We start from the raw sequence: 16,193 nt of genomic DNA, 5'->3' as shown, positions 1-16,193 counted from the left end.
TAGACCATTGCTGAGGTCCTAAATGCAGGGACAACTCTTTGTTCTGAACGAAGCCAGTGCTCTGGAGGAGACCGGGGGCTACTAGTGCAGGGCAGCTGGTGACAACCATCGCCATGCACAGGGTGACTGAGGGACGCAGGAGGGGTGGTTTCTACCCGTAACAACCTTGCAGCCGTCAGGGAGAAGGTGCAACTCCAGGAAACCCCAAGAGCATGCATTGTGAAGCATGTGCTTGGGCTGTGAGACTGTGAGCTCCCAGGAAGCAGTGAGGCTTTCCCAGCTCCTGACATTCCTGACAGCACCCACACGGCACCGGCTGAACAGAGGACAAGGGACAGCATCCCTCGCCTCTCAGATCCATCCACTCAAAAAAGCTTGCATCCTCTGCCTTTTCATTTTACAGCAGAAATGCATTAACACCGTCAACTCTGGGATGCTGTCATATGTGAGCCACAAGGGAACGCTCGTGGGGCGTTCAGAGCCAGGACTGAAAGCCCTTGGGCCCTCCTCAGAGAGGTGAAGCAGGCTGCCACGCCATCTATGGGAAGATGTCACCAGTCCAGGGGTGAAGCTGCCAGCTACTCACCACTCACTAAACGCTTACCACCTGTGACTTCATTTCCAACCCCATGACCTCGGCCTTTTTATCCCTTATTGCCAGTGAGAACATCAATCTCCCAGGGCTTCGACCCTCTGCCCAACATTCCAGCAGGAACCCGGCTAACTTTGCCGCGTTTCATCCCCGGGAAACAAGGCGCTTCAGTCACTGAGCTCCCCAGGGAACAGGCGGAGTCACCCAGCGGATCCTGGGTCCATACAGGGGTTTGGGCACTATCCCAGCGACAAGTCTCGTCAATGTTAAAATAAATTAATGGTATGTAATTATAGACCCACACAGGTTTTAGAGAGCCCAAAACATGAGAAAGTCCCGGAAGTGCAAGCTCTGCCACCCCTCCCCCACTTCCATGCCAAATCTGTGCCTCAGAAACTTCTCAAAAAAGCTCTCCTGTCCTGCAACACAACTGTCACAACTTGAATGATGAATTCCCTTGCCAGCGCCAAGCTAATTCAGTTCCTTCGTGTTATGTCTGAGGAAACCGAGGCCAGGGAGACTATAAATGTTCATTCACTGAACGTGCTGATTTTTACTGAGCATCTAATATGTGCCGGGTGCCTGTTAAGCACTGAGGAGATGGTGGTGAGCGCAAGAGGGTGCAGGTCCTGCCCAGTGGCAGAACAGGAACCCCGTCCAGGGGTCTCCTGACTTTAAAAGTATATGACAACTGCTGCCCACTTTCATCTCTGTTCTTTGTGCGTTGCATTCTGCATCTGACCTTTTCAGGGTCCGGAGGGACAAAGCCACACAGAGGAGGCGCCTGCCTCAGGGCACCCCACCTTCTCCTACCATCTGGAACTCCTGCCAGCTCTCCACTCCAGAATTTCCTCATGAACCAATTTCCTCAACTTTTAGGTCAGCCTCTTGACAAAAAACAGGAACAAGTTTTCCAAAGGCTCCTTCCCACACAAACGCGTCCCATAATTACACAGATCGGGACACCAGGGGAAATGGGCATGAAAATGGCTTGATTTGTGGAAATAATAATGCTTATTCTGGCTTAGCCACAGAGCGCTGGAGCTCCCCCCAGACCCACTGCCACCCCCTGAACCTCCGACAACTTCCCTCCAGGCCCGCTGAAGCCCACACTCTGGAACATTTGAACACCCTTAAAAGCTGATCGGAGCACCAACCGGTTTCATATTATGATGCCATCAAACGCGCCGAGGCCTTGCAGCCCCCTGTGAAGCCTGACATCCCTGCCAAGCTATTTTCGTGCCAGCATCAGCGGCCTGTCGGTTGGACGATCACTGAGTAGGAAGGGTGTGATTTCTGGGAGCTTATGAAGCAGTTTGGGTTTTGTGTCCTAAACAGGCCACTTGGCACTCTGCTGCTGAAAGACAAGGTGGTGGATACAGTGAGGGGAGCTCAGCCAGCCCGCAGGGCGTGGGGCCAAGGCAGGGCCAAATGCTCCAGAGCTGCTGCCTGCTTCCCAGTCGCAGCACCGGGGAGGAGAGCTGTCCCGTCCGCAGGGTGGGCAGCCAGCTCGGCCAGCCAGGCTCAGGGATTTCTGAGAATGACGCCCCTTAATCTACACCTAAATCCACCAAACCTAACCATGGGAGAAATGCCTCCTTAAGTTTCATGTAGACAGAGTAAACAGTTATCATCCAGCCCCGTGAGGGCCAGAAATCCCTGTGCACAGCCCTGTACCTGGTGCTAGGCCGGGGGCTGGGGATGGGGACAGGGGCGCTGTAAAGTAGAAAATTTCACTCCAATTCTCAGGAAGTATCAGACTGGTCACAGTTCTAAGAGGAAAGACCTTCAAGTTCAATGTCAAAGTCTAGGGGAGGAGGGGTGGTAACAGCTCAAGTCCCTGTTACCAGATTCCTTCCCAGCGTCATCCAAAACCAGCATCAGCTTTGCCTGTTTACTTGTGTGCTGTCTGTTTTTGCTCCTTCCCCAAGTTCCAGGAAGGCACAGGTCTTGCCTGTTGTATTTCCCATTATACCCCCCAGTGACAATGTCCAGACCTGTGCCCTAGAAGGTGCCCAGGGCTTGTCTGTGGGATTAGTAATGCCCACACCCTCACCGGCCCCCCTGGAGGTGACCTGAGCTCCAGGGGTGGAGCAGAGGCTGCAGCCCCCGGAGGGCCTGGCCTGGTGGTGGGAGGAGCCAGAAGGGCTGGTGTTGGACTGAGCTCTGCCACCAACTTGGAAGTGGTCCCGCCACATCTCTGAGCCAAGGATTTCTCCCCTAGTAAGTCCTGTGGGTGGGGGTTGGGGGGACAGACTCTAAGGTCACTAAAATCTGCTGGCTGGGACATGCAGGACGGCTCACCAGCCAGCTCGCCCTTCCTTTGCACAGACTCCCCAGGAGGGCTCCGGGCAGCTCCGTCTCTCTCAGCTGGTGGGGGCACCCTGTCGACACCAGGCCCCACAACCATCTCCGGAGCCCCAGCTGCGCATTCCTGTGTCGCAGTCCCTATCTTATCACCCTGTTCTTTCCCCACCACCTCCGCCCTCCCTGTCCCCAACTAAAGTCCCTGACCCTCTGGGCCCTTATCACCATGTCTGGATGGCTATTCTTAGCACCCTGTTCTCCCCCAGCAGCCCCGTCCTCCTTGCTCCCATCTGGGCCTCCCTGCCGCGGTACCCAGGGGAGGCCGAGGCCCCAGTGTCCATGTGGCTGGGTCCTGCGGGCTCTTTAAGGTGAAAGGCACATCACAGACAATCCAGCCAGACCACGGCCCCGCAGGGGATGAGCACGGCTTTTACCCAGCCAGCATTCGAAGGCCTATGTTTGCTGCTTCTGGGTGTTGGGGGAACAACAGAAGGAGAAGCACAGGAGCGTCGGTCTTCACGCCCGTGTCGAGTGGGAGCCCGGGGCCACTCTGACTGGCCAGCTGAGTACAGGTCAGGGGCCAGACCTCTTCCTTGCCTTCAGACTGGGCAAATCCGTTGGGGTTTCTTGCCATTTGGATTTGTTTTAACGTGTATCCCCATTTCCGCCGGGTCTGCAGTGCAGGCATCTGAGCCATAGAGGACACCTGGTGTCATCTCCCCACCTGCCCGAAGCAGGAGAGCCCCTGAATCGTGCTCTAAGCAGTTTGGATTAGCCAAGTGGAGCAGGGAGGCTGTTCACGCAGCACGGACCACTCCTAGGCTGCAGGACAGTGTGACAAGGGCTTTTTACACATGCTCTGAATCCTGTGAGGAGGGATGGGGTTTTCTTTGCCCTTGGCCCCTTGCTCCCTCCCAGCTGCCGTGTGGGGGTCGGGCTGGACCACCTCGTGCCTCGGCGCTGGAAGGGAGAGGGCACCCCCAGCTGGAGGGCTCTGGGGTGGTGGCGGGGACAGAGCGGGGCTCTCCCTCTTCACCTGCAAGGGCGGTTCGCTCTCAGCAACACAGAGCACATGGGAACGGGCATAACTAGCAAAATGTTGATGAGAGTCTTCCCACAAAGACTTTCCATCCACCCCAGAGGAAGAATCATTCTGTGGCATGTTAGAAGCCCGTTAGAATCAGGAGATCACTGGAGGAGCAAAAAAAAAAAAACCAAGGAGGACACTTTTGTCTTGTAAAACAAAGGTGAAGGCGGGAAGCACCCAAGACAGGTTGGGAAAGGGGTCTCTTATCTTCCGAGGGTCCCTTCCCCTGAAGGCAGTATTTTCCGCACCTTCTTTATGGAGCTGATCTGGGAAAAGCAGCCCAGGGAGCCACACCCAGACAAGGGCTCACTGGCGCTTCGGGGCAAATTCAGCCATCGATAGGGACCCCACCCCTGCAGCTGGCCTGAGGGTCCCCCTCTCCCTGGAGGGAGTTCTTCTCCCGGGGCAGGAGAGGTTTCTTCAGCAATGCCAGCATTAGGTAAGATGTCTATGTACTGGGGGGCGAGGAGAAGGCGGGGGGAGTGGGCATAAGACAGGGTGAGAGGGCCAGACTGTATACAAGCACCAGACAAGTACTCTCCACTTTGAAGTTCTGCTCTAACTTCATGCTTTCAAATTGAGGTCAGATCCAATCGCCGTCTGAGCAGGTGAAATGTACCAGTGCGTGGAAGAGAGGGGAGGAAAATCTAAGTTTAATGTGGTAGAGAAGGATTCAGATTAGAGAAAGGGAAAAATGACCTCTCTCCCCCACTATCCTCATGGTAAGTACTACTTAAGTGAACCTACCAAACCCAGACACAACTTCAGAATCATTCTTAACACAGCATCTTGGGAATCCAGTATCAGCCAATAGGTGCTGCCCTTAAAATAAAACCTACTTGGGATCCTGGGTTTAAATCAACGTGTGGGTGGTCAATCTCCAACAGAGGTTTGATGAATCTAGAAACATTAGGAGGACATCAGCTGAGCCTTCTCCCCCTGCATGCCTGGGTGATGGTGTCAGGGATGGGGCAATGACCTAGAAGGACCTCTACGAGAGCTGGAAGGTGGCACCACTCTGCCTGTGCTAACCCTTGGGTCCCACCCCAGGGCTCTGCAGAAGCAAGCTCAGGCCACAGTCTCGCCCCCTGTTGGCCTAGGCCTCTGGTTATCCTTGGACCCATAACTACAGGAAGGTGGCCACCAATAAAATTGCATGAGGTCCTCTCACATTCTGACATCCATGTCTGTCTATTTTTTGCCTGAAAGTGTCACACCACTTTTATTATATATTTCTACTTTACTTTTATTTTAAAAGTTTTAAACACTCCATGGTAGTTTTCCTGTGTGTGTGCATGTGCGTGTGTGTGTGCATGTGCGTGCATGCGTGTGTGTGTGTGTGTGTGTGTATGAGACAGAGAGAGACAGATGCTGAAGGGCAGCTATCCTGTGTATGTTCAGGACCTATGGTACCAAAAACAGGAGGTAGGAGAAGAGAAACAAAGTAGAGGGCTCAGAAATGGGTCTTTGTTCCTGTTTCCATTGAAGCCAAACCACCACCACCTGCTCCCTGGGGGTCTCCCTCCCCCTCTACGACTCATCCCAGTCCTCCTTCCCCCACCTCCCACCCCAGAGGGACCCATCCACATCTCCCTCCCTGACTCTGAATCTCTGGAAATTCTCTTTCTCCACTTGCACACAGATCCTTTCCACTTCTGCAAGTTATCACACTGGCAGTCTCCAAAGGAAAAGAAACACAATGTCCCTTCATTGTGAGTTGATGGAATTTTTATCTGTTCGACCCAAGTTTCCCTAGCGGGGGCCTGACTCACTCAGCAGGAACCAATCCCGCTCTGGTCCGAGCCTCCTGGGTGCGGGGGCCCAGGCTGCACCATAGCGTCACACAGCCCAGCACGTGCTGAGCCCCGGCAAGTGCCCAGAGGTCGGCCTGGCTGCACATCTCAAACAGCAGTAAACCTGCTGCTACCATTCAGAGCCTTTCCTGGAAGAGTTTTCAGGGCAGCAAAATGTCCTTAGGAACCATTCGAACGTTATTAATGAAAGGAATGTTTATTGCTCTGTAACTGGCTTGTCCTTTCCTAATCCTTTCCCCAGATATCTTTTATCAGACAGGCACGCAGTTCATTTCTTCCACACGTCAATATCACCACAATCACCTGAAAACTCAAGTAGTGTGGCATGTTTCCCAAGAGAATTATCAACCTGGCCACAGATACAGGCTCAGTCGAATGTCAGCTATTGAAAACAGAAGGCTCTTCTGATTAAACACAATTAAAGACCGTTGCTTTCTTTCTCCTAATCTTACTGCAAACACTACCTGCTCTATCACTGAGAACATTTCCATCAATATTATGGATTTCCTTTTAGCTTAAGAACCCGTTTTTCTGAGTGAATTTTGTGTCTCTGAATATCTTAACAGTAAACCCAAATAAGTAAAAAACCAAATTCTTTTAAAGACCATAATTATATTGTTAAGCTATCTACCCATGAAGCACTTTTAAGAAATTACTGGATTTTCATTTACCCAACTTCCAGTGTCTCCTAAGCCTAAACACACCAAGAAAGCACTGAGAACATTTATATTTTCTGCAGACAAAGTGGCACTTGGGCTAAATGTTTGTCACAGACTGCAAGGCTATCAGAAAGGCATTCTTAGGTATTCAATTCTGACGGTACAGAGATAATGGAAACTGAAGACAGACACCCAACTAATTTGGATTTTACTGGAACAGTTTAACTCTGGAGATAAAAACTAGTTAACCTCTGGAGATTTAAAAAAAAAAAATCCCATTAACAAAGCTGTCAGTCTTTTAAAAAAAAAACCCAGAAATCACGCAAATCAGAGTTGCGATGGATTATTGTACAATGGACAGATTACTATTTGTTGCTGTCTTTAAACTGCTGGGAAGCTTGTAGGGTCAGCAACAGATCATCTGACATAATCTGGTATAAATTACTTTTGGCCCTCTAACACAGCAAAGATCAGAGACCTGAAAGAAGGCAGCTGGAAGGAAATCTACCTGCTTGCACCCAAACAGCTCCACCAAAGCCACCAGAAGGTCCATCCCCTTTTTCTATAGCATCTGACCGGTGAGCAACCCCACTGGGCACGTGGGCCAGGGTACAGGAACAGTTAAGGCAGCCTAACACTTTCTACTGGAAACAAAAATGATAAAGCAACTCTCATGAGAACAGGTTTACCTAAAATCATCTAAAAATGACCACAACTTCTTTCACTTTTGCACATAAGTTCTTAGATCCTCAGGCCATCTTGATTTTACTGGAAAAAAAACATTGAAAAGCTCAGGCTTAGAAGGGACTGGCTCAGGTTCCCCGTAATTTGTGACAGATCCATGACTAAGGCCGCGGTCTTCCAGCTCCCGGGGCAGCACTCTTTCCACCACATCCTCCTTTCCTTTGCTGGAATCCTGCTGTTTCTTACACAACAGACAGGCAGAACCCCAAGTCTGCGAGGCGAACTAGCTACGTTCCAAGAACTTATTGGTAAGTTAGTTACTTGAAATTAAAAAGAAAGAAATTTCCCTGTGAAAGCAATGATGCCTGTGTTGAAGGAGTTTCCATGCTAGTCCACAAAAGCGAATTTAGAAGCTGTGAGAAGCAGCACAGGGAACTATAGTCAATATCTTGAAATAATTCATAATGAAAAAGAATATATATGTATAACCGAATCACTTTGCTGTACACCTGAAACATTGCAAATCAACTATCCTTAATAAAAATTTAACAGCATAAAATATATACCCCAAAAAAAAGAAGCTGTGAGAAGTGGAAGTGGGTACTCTCTGAGCCCTCTGAGATGCCTTCAGTCTCTATAGTTGAGGTTCCGATGCCGGGCAAGCATTGACTCACGAGCCAAGTTGCCGTGAGGGCAAAGAGGGTAAACAGAAAGGCTTTGGGATGAGACCAGCCTGAGTTCAAGTTCAGGTTCACCCAACTTTAGCTGATGGTTATGGGCTTTGTTCTCTCAGTTAAGAATCTAATGCAAAAAGAGAACAGGGTGAAGACATTCTTTCACCCTTCCCGTTTATGGCTGCCATATTGGGCATTCTTTGTAAGTTTTCTTTGAACCTCCAACCACCCACAGAGGGGATTTTGTCATTTGATTGTTCACGCCACATGCATGACTGCTTTAATCCTGTCTCGCAGACGGAGCACCTTTGACACAGCAGGTGGGAAGAGGTGGATCTGAGGAGGTGGAAGTGGCCATCCACTCCTCTCGTTTCTTCCTTCTTTTTTAGGATTCTCAAGCATTCCCCTCCTTCGTGGGGACTCCAAAACTTACCCGTCCATCATATCCAAATACTAAGAATGGTTAAGATATTAATGAAATAAACAGCAATAAGACTATGAGACTGCAACTTGTCTACTTAGATCTTGGCTTACCACCTGGCATATGATTAAGCAGAAAGAAAATTCTGTCTCTTACTATTTCCAGGATGTGATGTGCTGAGCTAAGTTACCTGTACTAGGCTCTGGAGAGCTTAGTGAAAGCAAGAAAGAGCAGGAACTGACTTAGAGAAACAACACTTTGGCGCGGACACATCACTTCCCACCTGCTGCAACGGCCACTGTGGTTTTCTTCATTCTCATCCCAATCAAGCAACACCGTCAGACTCTATGGAGTCAGTTGCACCTATACCGACTTTACCAATGAAAGCAAATTACAAAAGCTGCCCCTTCCTCTTTCTTTTTGAATACTCCGCCTTTTTCCTGCTGGATTCAAACACCCTTACTATTTGAACTGAAGCCAAAATTCTTGCACAAACCAGATGTTCTATACAGAAGCTTGTGCTTACTACAGAGCACTCTACCTCATTTGAAGACGCCCTTCCCAGGGGACAATCCACCAGTGCTGATGGCTACAACTTTCACCAGGAGGTCCGAATGATGACCCATCAGAGGAGAACCCAGGCCAAGACAAGTAACTGCCACAGCTGTGCCCAGCATGACGCTGTACTCATTTAAAAAAAAAAAAAAGTAAGTCCAACATCAAAGGAATCCTCAATGGCTTTTTAAATCCATACTGAAATCTCTTGAACAGGCATCAACACACAGGCAAACATCCCCAAGGATTCCTTCACCTGTCTCTCTCACCCAAGTCACACCCATCTTGCCAGCTGTCCCCTTAAAACCTCTCTCCTCCCAAAACATTCTGACCCTTGGTCTCACTTCCCGCTTCCCCACAAGCTGGATGTAGCCTGCAGCTCCATGCTCCATCTCACCACTCTCAGATCTAATTCTTCTCTTTTCCATCCCATAAAAGCAAAGGTGCAGATGCTAAAAAGGGAAACACGCAATCTTGTAAAAGAAGACGCCTTTAAGGAGAATACACACCAGTGTCTTCCTTCTCAGACGTATTCAGCAGCACTAAACGGCCGTGACAAGTCACCTCATGACACAGGGAGGGGGGTGGCGGCAGTTTTGAAGCCCTGCTTCCCCCGGGGAAGCAAGAGCCAGGGCGTGTATCAAGCCCCGGGCTTCCAGCAGGCCTCTCTCAGGAGGCTCAGCCCTCTCCTCCTTTTCCATCCTTACCTATGACCTAAGAACACACATTTGTTTTTACAAGAAATGACCGTCTCTTTTCAAAATACCTTCGAAAGCATTACAATCAACTACCTTTTCTTACCCCACCTCTCTCTTGAGAAGGAAAACCATCGGGATTTCCAACCTACGACCTCCTGAGCTGGTGCAGCTGCTAAAATCTGCACCTGAAGCCCAGCCCTCTGGGCAGCCTCGCATTTGTCGGAAAAACTACTTCTTTCCAATCACTGTCAGAAGTTGATGTATCACAGACCATCAAAGGTCACGCAGAGATGGAAAAGCATGCATAGCTAAAGGATCTGTTGGAGGCCCATGGTTAATGATAACTGCACCAGGGGCCCGGGAGCTGGACTCACCTGTCACTGTTCACTGCTCCGGACAAAAGGAGTTCAACAGGAACAGAAGCCTCATTAACTCCACGGGGGGCCTTGAAAACACTGGAAAAGTACAGGCCCTCAAGGGTGGCGGATCCAAACGCCAGCGCACAGCCGGGATGCACGTGGACTTGGCGGTGTTCACACGCAGGGCTCCTGCAATGCGGCGCAGCACCCAGGAGCCACTGAGGTCTGGCAGGTGGCTCCAGCTGTTAGCACACCCCGTGGAGAGAGACGGGCAGGGGAGGGGAGGGTGGAACCAAACCGCAGATGGAAAGGGTTGAGTCTGTGCCTCTCCTGAAGGCCACAGCCCCATCTGTTTCTATCTTTGCCCCAAATGGTAGCTGAAGCCAGAAGCAAAGTATGTGCAGTAAATACTGAAATGCGTACTCCAACACCTGCTGACTCATCTCAGAGCCTGGGCAACGCAGGACTCATAGCATTTTTTTTTTTAATTCCTTGGTTCTTTCCCCTATTAAATATATTTCCCTGTGATCCTTAGAGAGGTTTTTAAAAAGATGGAAGTTTAACAACTATTGCCAGCATCTGTCCAAATGAAAAACAAATCTCTCTTAATAAAATTTGATTTAAAAGTTTTCCGCCAAAAGAATTGGGATAGGTATATTGTCGTCGTGTAGATATGATCAAAACAAAACAAACGATTGACTATGACACACGGAAGACTTCACCCCCTTCTCATTCTCCACCCTCCACCCCAAGATAGCGCCCTAACAATTTTTGTTCTCAAATCCAAACGAATCCTGACTGCAGGCTCTTCCTAGGCTCAAGGCTGATAAGGCTGAAAGTAAACTAGCACCATGGGTGGGCTCCATGCCAGAAGCGGGGAGAGAAGATTGCTGCAGAAATGCTGCAGGGTGGAAGGTTCTGGAACAGTTGCTTCAAGGCACACACGGGAGAACCAATAAGAAACTGAAGTGACTTGCAGCTAAACCCAGTGGCTTGAACACATGCAGCCTGGTTTTAGAAGTATTCCTGACACACCTGTCCTGCTGTCATGTCCTCTCCAGTTTCCTTTGTCCTTGCGGGTTTATGCCTTGGTTCCATAAAAAGTGGCCCTCACATTGGAGAGTCTGAAGATTAAACAGAGGGAAGCAGGCATGTGTTCTGACTCTGCAGAAGCAAGTCAGTGCACGATGTACAAAAGTGGGTGCGGGTTGGAGCTGAACAAAAGAGGACTGGTTGAGAGTTTAAAAAGGAGCAGTTAGATGCTGGGATGCCCTCTTCCACGCCAAAGAGCCAGGAAACCAACTATGCCCCAGTCAGAAGACCCAAAGGGTGGGGACTGTGCCGGCAGAACAGACAGGTCAGAGGGGAAAGAAACTTAAGAAAAAAAAAATTGAACTGGCGGAATTTCTGGTGCATCCAAACAGACTGAGAAATTTTTTTTAGCTCTGTCAGAATTCAGGGATAAATTCATAGCAGATGCACAGAAAAACAAGCAGGATGTTCTATGTCCTGACAGCCCCTGGCTCCCAGCTCCAGCCCCATAATCACAGCCTGTACTCTGGACCCTACTTCAAGGTTGTGGGCAGGTGACACATGTATATGACACTCATGTCCCCTCAGGGGTATATGCTCCGTGAAAGCAAAACCTGGGCCTAAAGCCTCTTTAAGAGGCCCCGTATGAGGGACACTGAGGGAGCCCACACTCACTGCCACAGTCGAGTGCAGTGGGGGACAATCTGACTGGGGGTCACAGGATGGTTTTGAAGACCCAGCCCCTCCCTTCCCTTCTGTATCCTCTGAGCTGACTATCCTCCGAGCCTCTTTTCCTTAATTCTTACCTGACCCACCTCACATTGGTGGAGGAGCAAATCATCCTGCAGGTGAAAACCTTTGCCAGACAAAAGGTGTTTTTATACCCAGAGATGCATGCAGCTGATCCCTCGATCCTGACATCTCCGTGGCAATGTGACCTGATACAAAAAGCTAACGGAAAGTGGTGATGTGCTCAGGGCAACACCAGGCTAGAATTGAGCTCGATCAGGAACTACAGTCAAAGTATTCAGCCTGTATTTTTAATTCCTCGAGGAACCTCCCTACCGTTTTCTATAGCACATGTACCATTTTATCCAGCAGTCTCACTTGGGGGTATTGATCTAAAAGAATTAAAATCAGAATCTTGAAGAGACACCTGCAGCCCCATGATCATTGCAGCGTGATTCACAATCTCCAAGCTGTACAAACAACCCAGGTCTCCATCAATGGATGAATAGATGAAGAAGATGTGGTATATGATACAATTCGGCTTTAAAAACAGGAAGGAAACCCTGCACTAGGCAACAACATGGATGAGTCTGGAGGATATCATCCTAAGCAAAATAAGCCAGTCACAGAAGGACAAATACTGTGTGACGCCACTTACGTGAGGTTTCTAACATAGTCCAATTCATAGACGCAGCCGTAGCATGCTGGTTGCCAGGAGCCGTGCGGAGGGGAAATGAGTTATTAATCAGGGGGCGTACAGTTTCAGGTACGCAAGATGAGTTCTAGAGATCGGCCGTACAACGTTCCCCCTACAGTTAACGATGGTGAATTGTACACTTAAAATTTTGTTAAAAGGGTTGATCTCACGTTAAATGTTCTCATTACAAAAATTTTTAAAACTAATCTGTAAAAGTTAAGGTGCAGGAACAGCCACCTCTGGAATTTGTTTGACTTCTCAGATTCTTTGGGCTTCTCTTCTTGACTCACGCTGACAACAAATGGTGAATAATCCCAAGCCAGGCAGGCTTGCTTTGTAGGTGGACGCTTCCTTAATTCTCCAGGCAAAACTACTGTTCAATCTTACAGCTCTGAAAGGGGGCACCAGCACTGGAAAGGCTCATGAGATGCCTTTAAGATTAATGTCTTCATGTTCTCAGCATTTGTGGAGCAAAAAAATGCCAGGAGGCACTCTCATAATTCTCATAATTCCTGATGGCAGTGAGCAGCAATCTCAGTTCATGATGGCAGCCAGTCACCCCCCACCAACAGCCCCCAGCCTCGCTCGAAGGAACTCACAAGCAAATGAGGATGCTGACTGGGGAGGGGCTAAAGAGACACTGACGGGGCAAATCTGGGAGAAGGAATCACGGGCAGGAAAGAAAGGAGCTGAAGAGCAGGGTGGGCTAAAAGGGAGCTGACATCAAGGCCAGGGGTGGGCTGAGCAAATTTCAGTCTGACCCAGTCTGATTCATTCTGTCCACGTGACATCTCCCATCCATGCTCCTCACGCGCTTTAAACAGCTGGAGAAACACAAGGATCACTGGGCTGGAACAGGCCTGGTGAGAGCAGGCCAGGGGTTTCTCCCCACGCATTGTCTTTTTTGGAGGCTAGGAAGATAAGGAAGACAAACAGGTGCTACATGCAGATGGGTAGAATCGTTAGCAGGTAACTGTGAGTAATCTGGCTCTGCTCCCTACCCCTACCCCCACCATAAAGAATCTGCACCTTGCCCTGGGGAGGGCTTCGGCTCCTGCCTGGTGGCTTTCTGAACGTTGATGTGCACCATCCCGGACACGGGGAGGAGAAGAAAGGAGGAGGGAGGCAAATGACCAGACTGGCTATGTCTTCTTCATGCTGTACCAAAGCAAAGCGGGAAAGGAAAGATGGAAGACACCATAGTTGCCTTTGGGGAGGAAGGGTAAGATTTCTGGTTTTTTCATCCTAGGCAGTTTTGAGTTCTGACAGACATGCAAAGAAGAGACGGGGGGATTTGCAATGACTTTGAAGAACGTAAAGAACCAAATTTAGCTCTGCCGAAATGACTTTCGGCTGCCGGGTTCTTTCCTTACCATGGTGCCACTCCAAGACAGGACTTGCTGAGTGCTGGCTTCCTGAGGCGACACACAACCCCAGCTAACAAACTCTGAGATCTGTGACCATGCCTGCATATTTTAACATCGTCTATAAATTAATTTTCTTTTTCCTATTCCCATCACATTTCAGTTCATGATGACAACCATAGGGCCAAGAGATATGCATTGGATTAATTTGGGCTGCCCTAACAAGGTTATACATGTCTTGTTTTTCAAGTGATTTGAATATTCTCTTTTTTCTTTGGAAGTCACGAAAGAAACCAAAGTAGTTTGCTAAGAAAATTCATAATATAAATGTTGGTATGTTTAGCTTGTTTAAAAAAACTAAAATGAAAGACTTCTGTAGTAGGAACAAGTAAGTGAAGGAAAATGGTGGTAACTTATTCTTCTGTAAGACCCCAGAGATTACAAGGTAGGTTCAGTTTCCTGGGGTCACTGTCCATTAAGTGGTTATTTCACATACCTAAAGTTAATTAAAATGAAAAAAACACGTTTTCTAAATATTCTCAAATACAGTGAATTTTCTTAAAAAGAAAAAAAACTAGTTGTGAATGATATTGGTCCAAATATTCCCCTATTTTTTATATATAAATTCTTTTTAATTGAAGAATAGTCAGTTTACAATGTTGTGTCAATATACAGCATATATGTTTCAGTCATACATGTACATACACATATTCACTTTCATATTGTTTTTCATGATAGGTTACTACAAGGTATTGGATATAGTTCCCTGTGCTATACAATAGAAACTTGCTGTTCATCTATTTTACACATAGTAGTTAGTATCTGCAAATCTCAAACTCTTGATCAAACACTCCCGTTTTAACTGCTTCACCTCAAAACACTATAGATGATCTCAGCTCAGACCCCTTGCGGCCCCTAGTCTCCTCCTTCCTCAAGGAGCCCCACTGGCTGCCTTCCCTCTGCCCTTAATTCTCTTCTAGATTTACCCCGGGCTGTTCATCAAATGTGGATTTCTTTTTTTCATTTATCAAACTATAATAAAAACATGACTCTAAAAATCCCCCCAAACCAGAACGCGGTCACTTTCATCATGATTATCAACCACACAAAATGTTTAGTGCTTATTCACCGACCCTGGGTACCTGTTCCGTAATGAATCGACAATGAAATTGGACTTAGAAAGCATTTTTCCCTAAATAATTTGTATTTTAAGACACATGTATCAAGAAAAACTTACTAAACAAAGTATTATGTATATCAGAACACAAGGCAAGAAATGTCATTTTTAAAATTCCAAGAATTCTAGCCAAGAATAAAATGTTAAGAGCTTTTTTAGGCCCTAGATTTTGTTGCTATTTTAGAATGCATTTCATTATCTCCTGTAGTAAAATTCTGTGGAGCAAGCTGGGGAAGAGGGGAGTAAAAAAGTGAGGGATACAGTTAACATAGCGGCTAAAGTTCTGGGGTCAGATGGACTTGGGTTTCAACCCCAGAGCTTTCTGGCTCTGAGACAGTAGGCAGGTGCTTTAAGCTCTCAGAGTCTCTGCTCGACACCTATAATATCAGGGTAACAAGGTACAGCATAAATGTAAAGTGGCCATGTAAAGAAAATAAAGAATTAAATAGTACTAAAAATTATTTAAGCCATATACTTAATCTTTTGTGCCTTTCCTGTATGCGTTATCTTAATAGACATAACAAACACTTAAAATATGTATACCTACCATTTCCTTTCAATTATCTAGTGGTCAAGACCTTTACTTTTAAACACAGGAAATGTAGGCAGTTTCCAAGTGATTTAAAGGCCTCTGTAAGGAATTCAGGACTCATAAATATATCTCCAGCATGTTCTTGCAATGCAACCTGAAATTCTACCATTAGAGATTAATTGCTTTCACTAAAACACTGTATTCCTCAAGAATCTTTTAAACACAAATAGCCCACTGAGGCCTCAGAGTAAAGGACTTCTTCCCATTACTCCCAGAGAAGAGAACCCTGAGAAATGGCAGTCCTAAAGGGGCAAGCTGGAGTAGGGAGGACAGGGTAGAACAGGGAGCCCTGAGTTGAGGAAAGGAGAACAGGCAAAGGCTGAGCATTTGGTCACAGAGAGCACAGGAGGTAAGTGGGAATAAGACCTCAGAGGGGTTGGGAGGACAGCAAGGAAAGGCACCCAACAAAAATTTTCCAGCTGTAAGGCCATCTGTGGGTAGCCCCCAGGGAGAGCCAGAGGTCACCGTGTCAAGTGCCCCATCCTGAGTTCTTCCACATACTCTGCCTGGAGCTGGACTGAGCTCAGAAAGAGGTGGGAGTAGGGCCAGTGATTTGAGGTCCTATCCCCAGCCTGGGTGGGCAGGGGGCTGTCTAAAGAAACGCTCCCTCGTGCAGGGGAAGGCATGGAACCTGTGTATAAAATGTTTGGGAAGCCACGTCAGCCTGGTCCCAGTGAGCCATGTGGGAAAAGCTGGGTCCACCACTGTCCACCTTCAGGCTTTAACGTGGGCCGGCCCAGGCAGAAGCATGT

The 16,193-nt window shown here is 48.0% G+C and overlaps 1 protein-coding gene across 13 annotated transcripts in view; it reads right to left on the bottom strand.

Moving 5' to 3' along the window:
• FHOD3 (formin homology 2 domain containing 3) overlaps window positions 1–16,193 on the bottom strand; it is a 411,926-nt gene that overhangs the window by 265,307 nt on the left and 130,426 nt on the right. The window lies entirely within an intron of this gene.

Source organism: Camelus ferus, chromosome 24 (genome assembly GCF_009834535.1).
Source record: "Camelus ferus isolate YT-003-E chromosome 24, BCGSAC_Cfer_1.0, whole genome shotgun sequence".
NCBI lineage: Eukaryota > Metazoa > Chordata > Mammalia > Artiodactyla > Camelidae > Camelus > Camelus ferus.
Note: the sequence above shows the minus strand (reverse complement) of the source record. Positions and strands in the feature narration are given on the sequence as shown.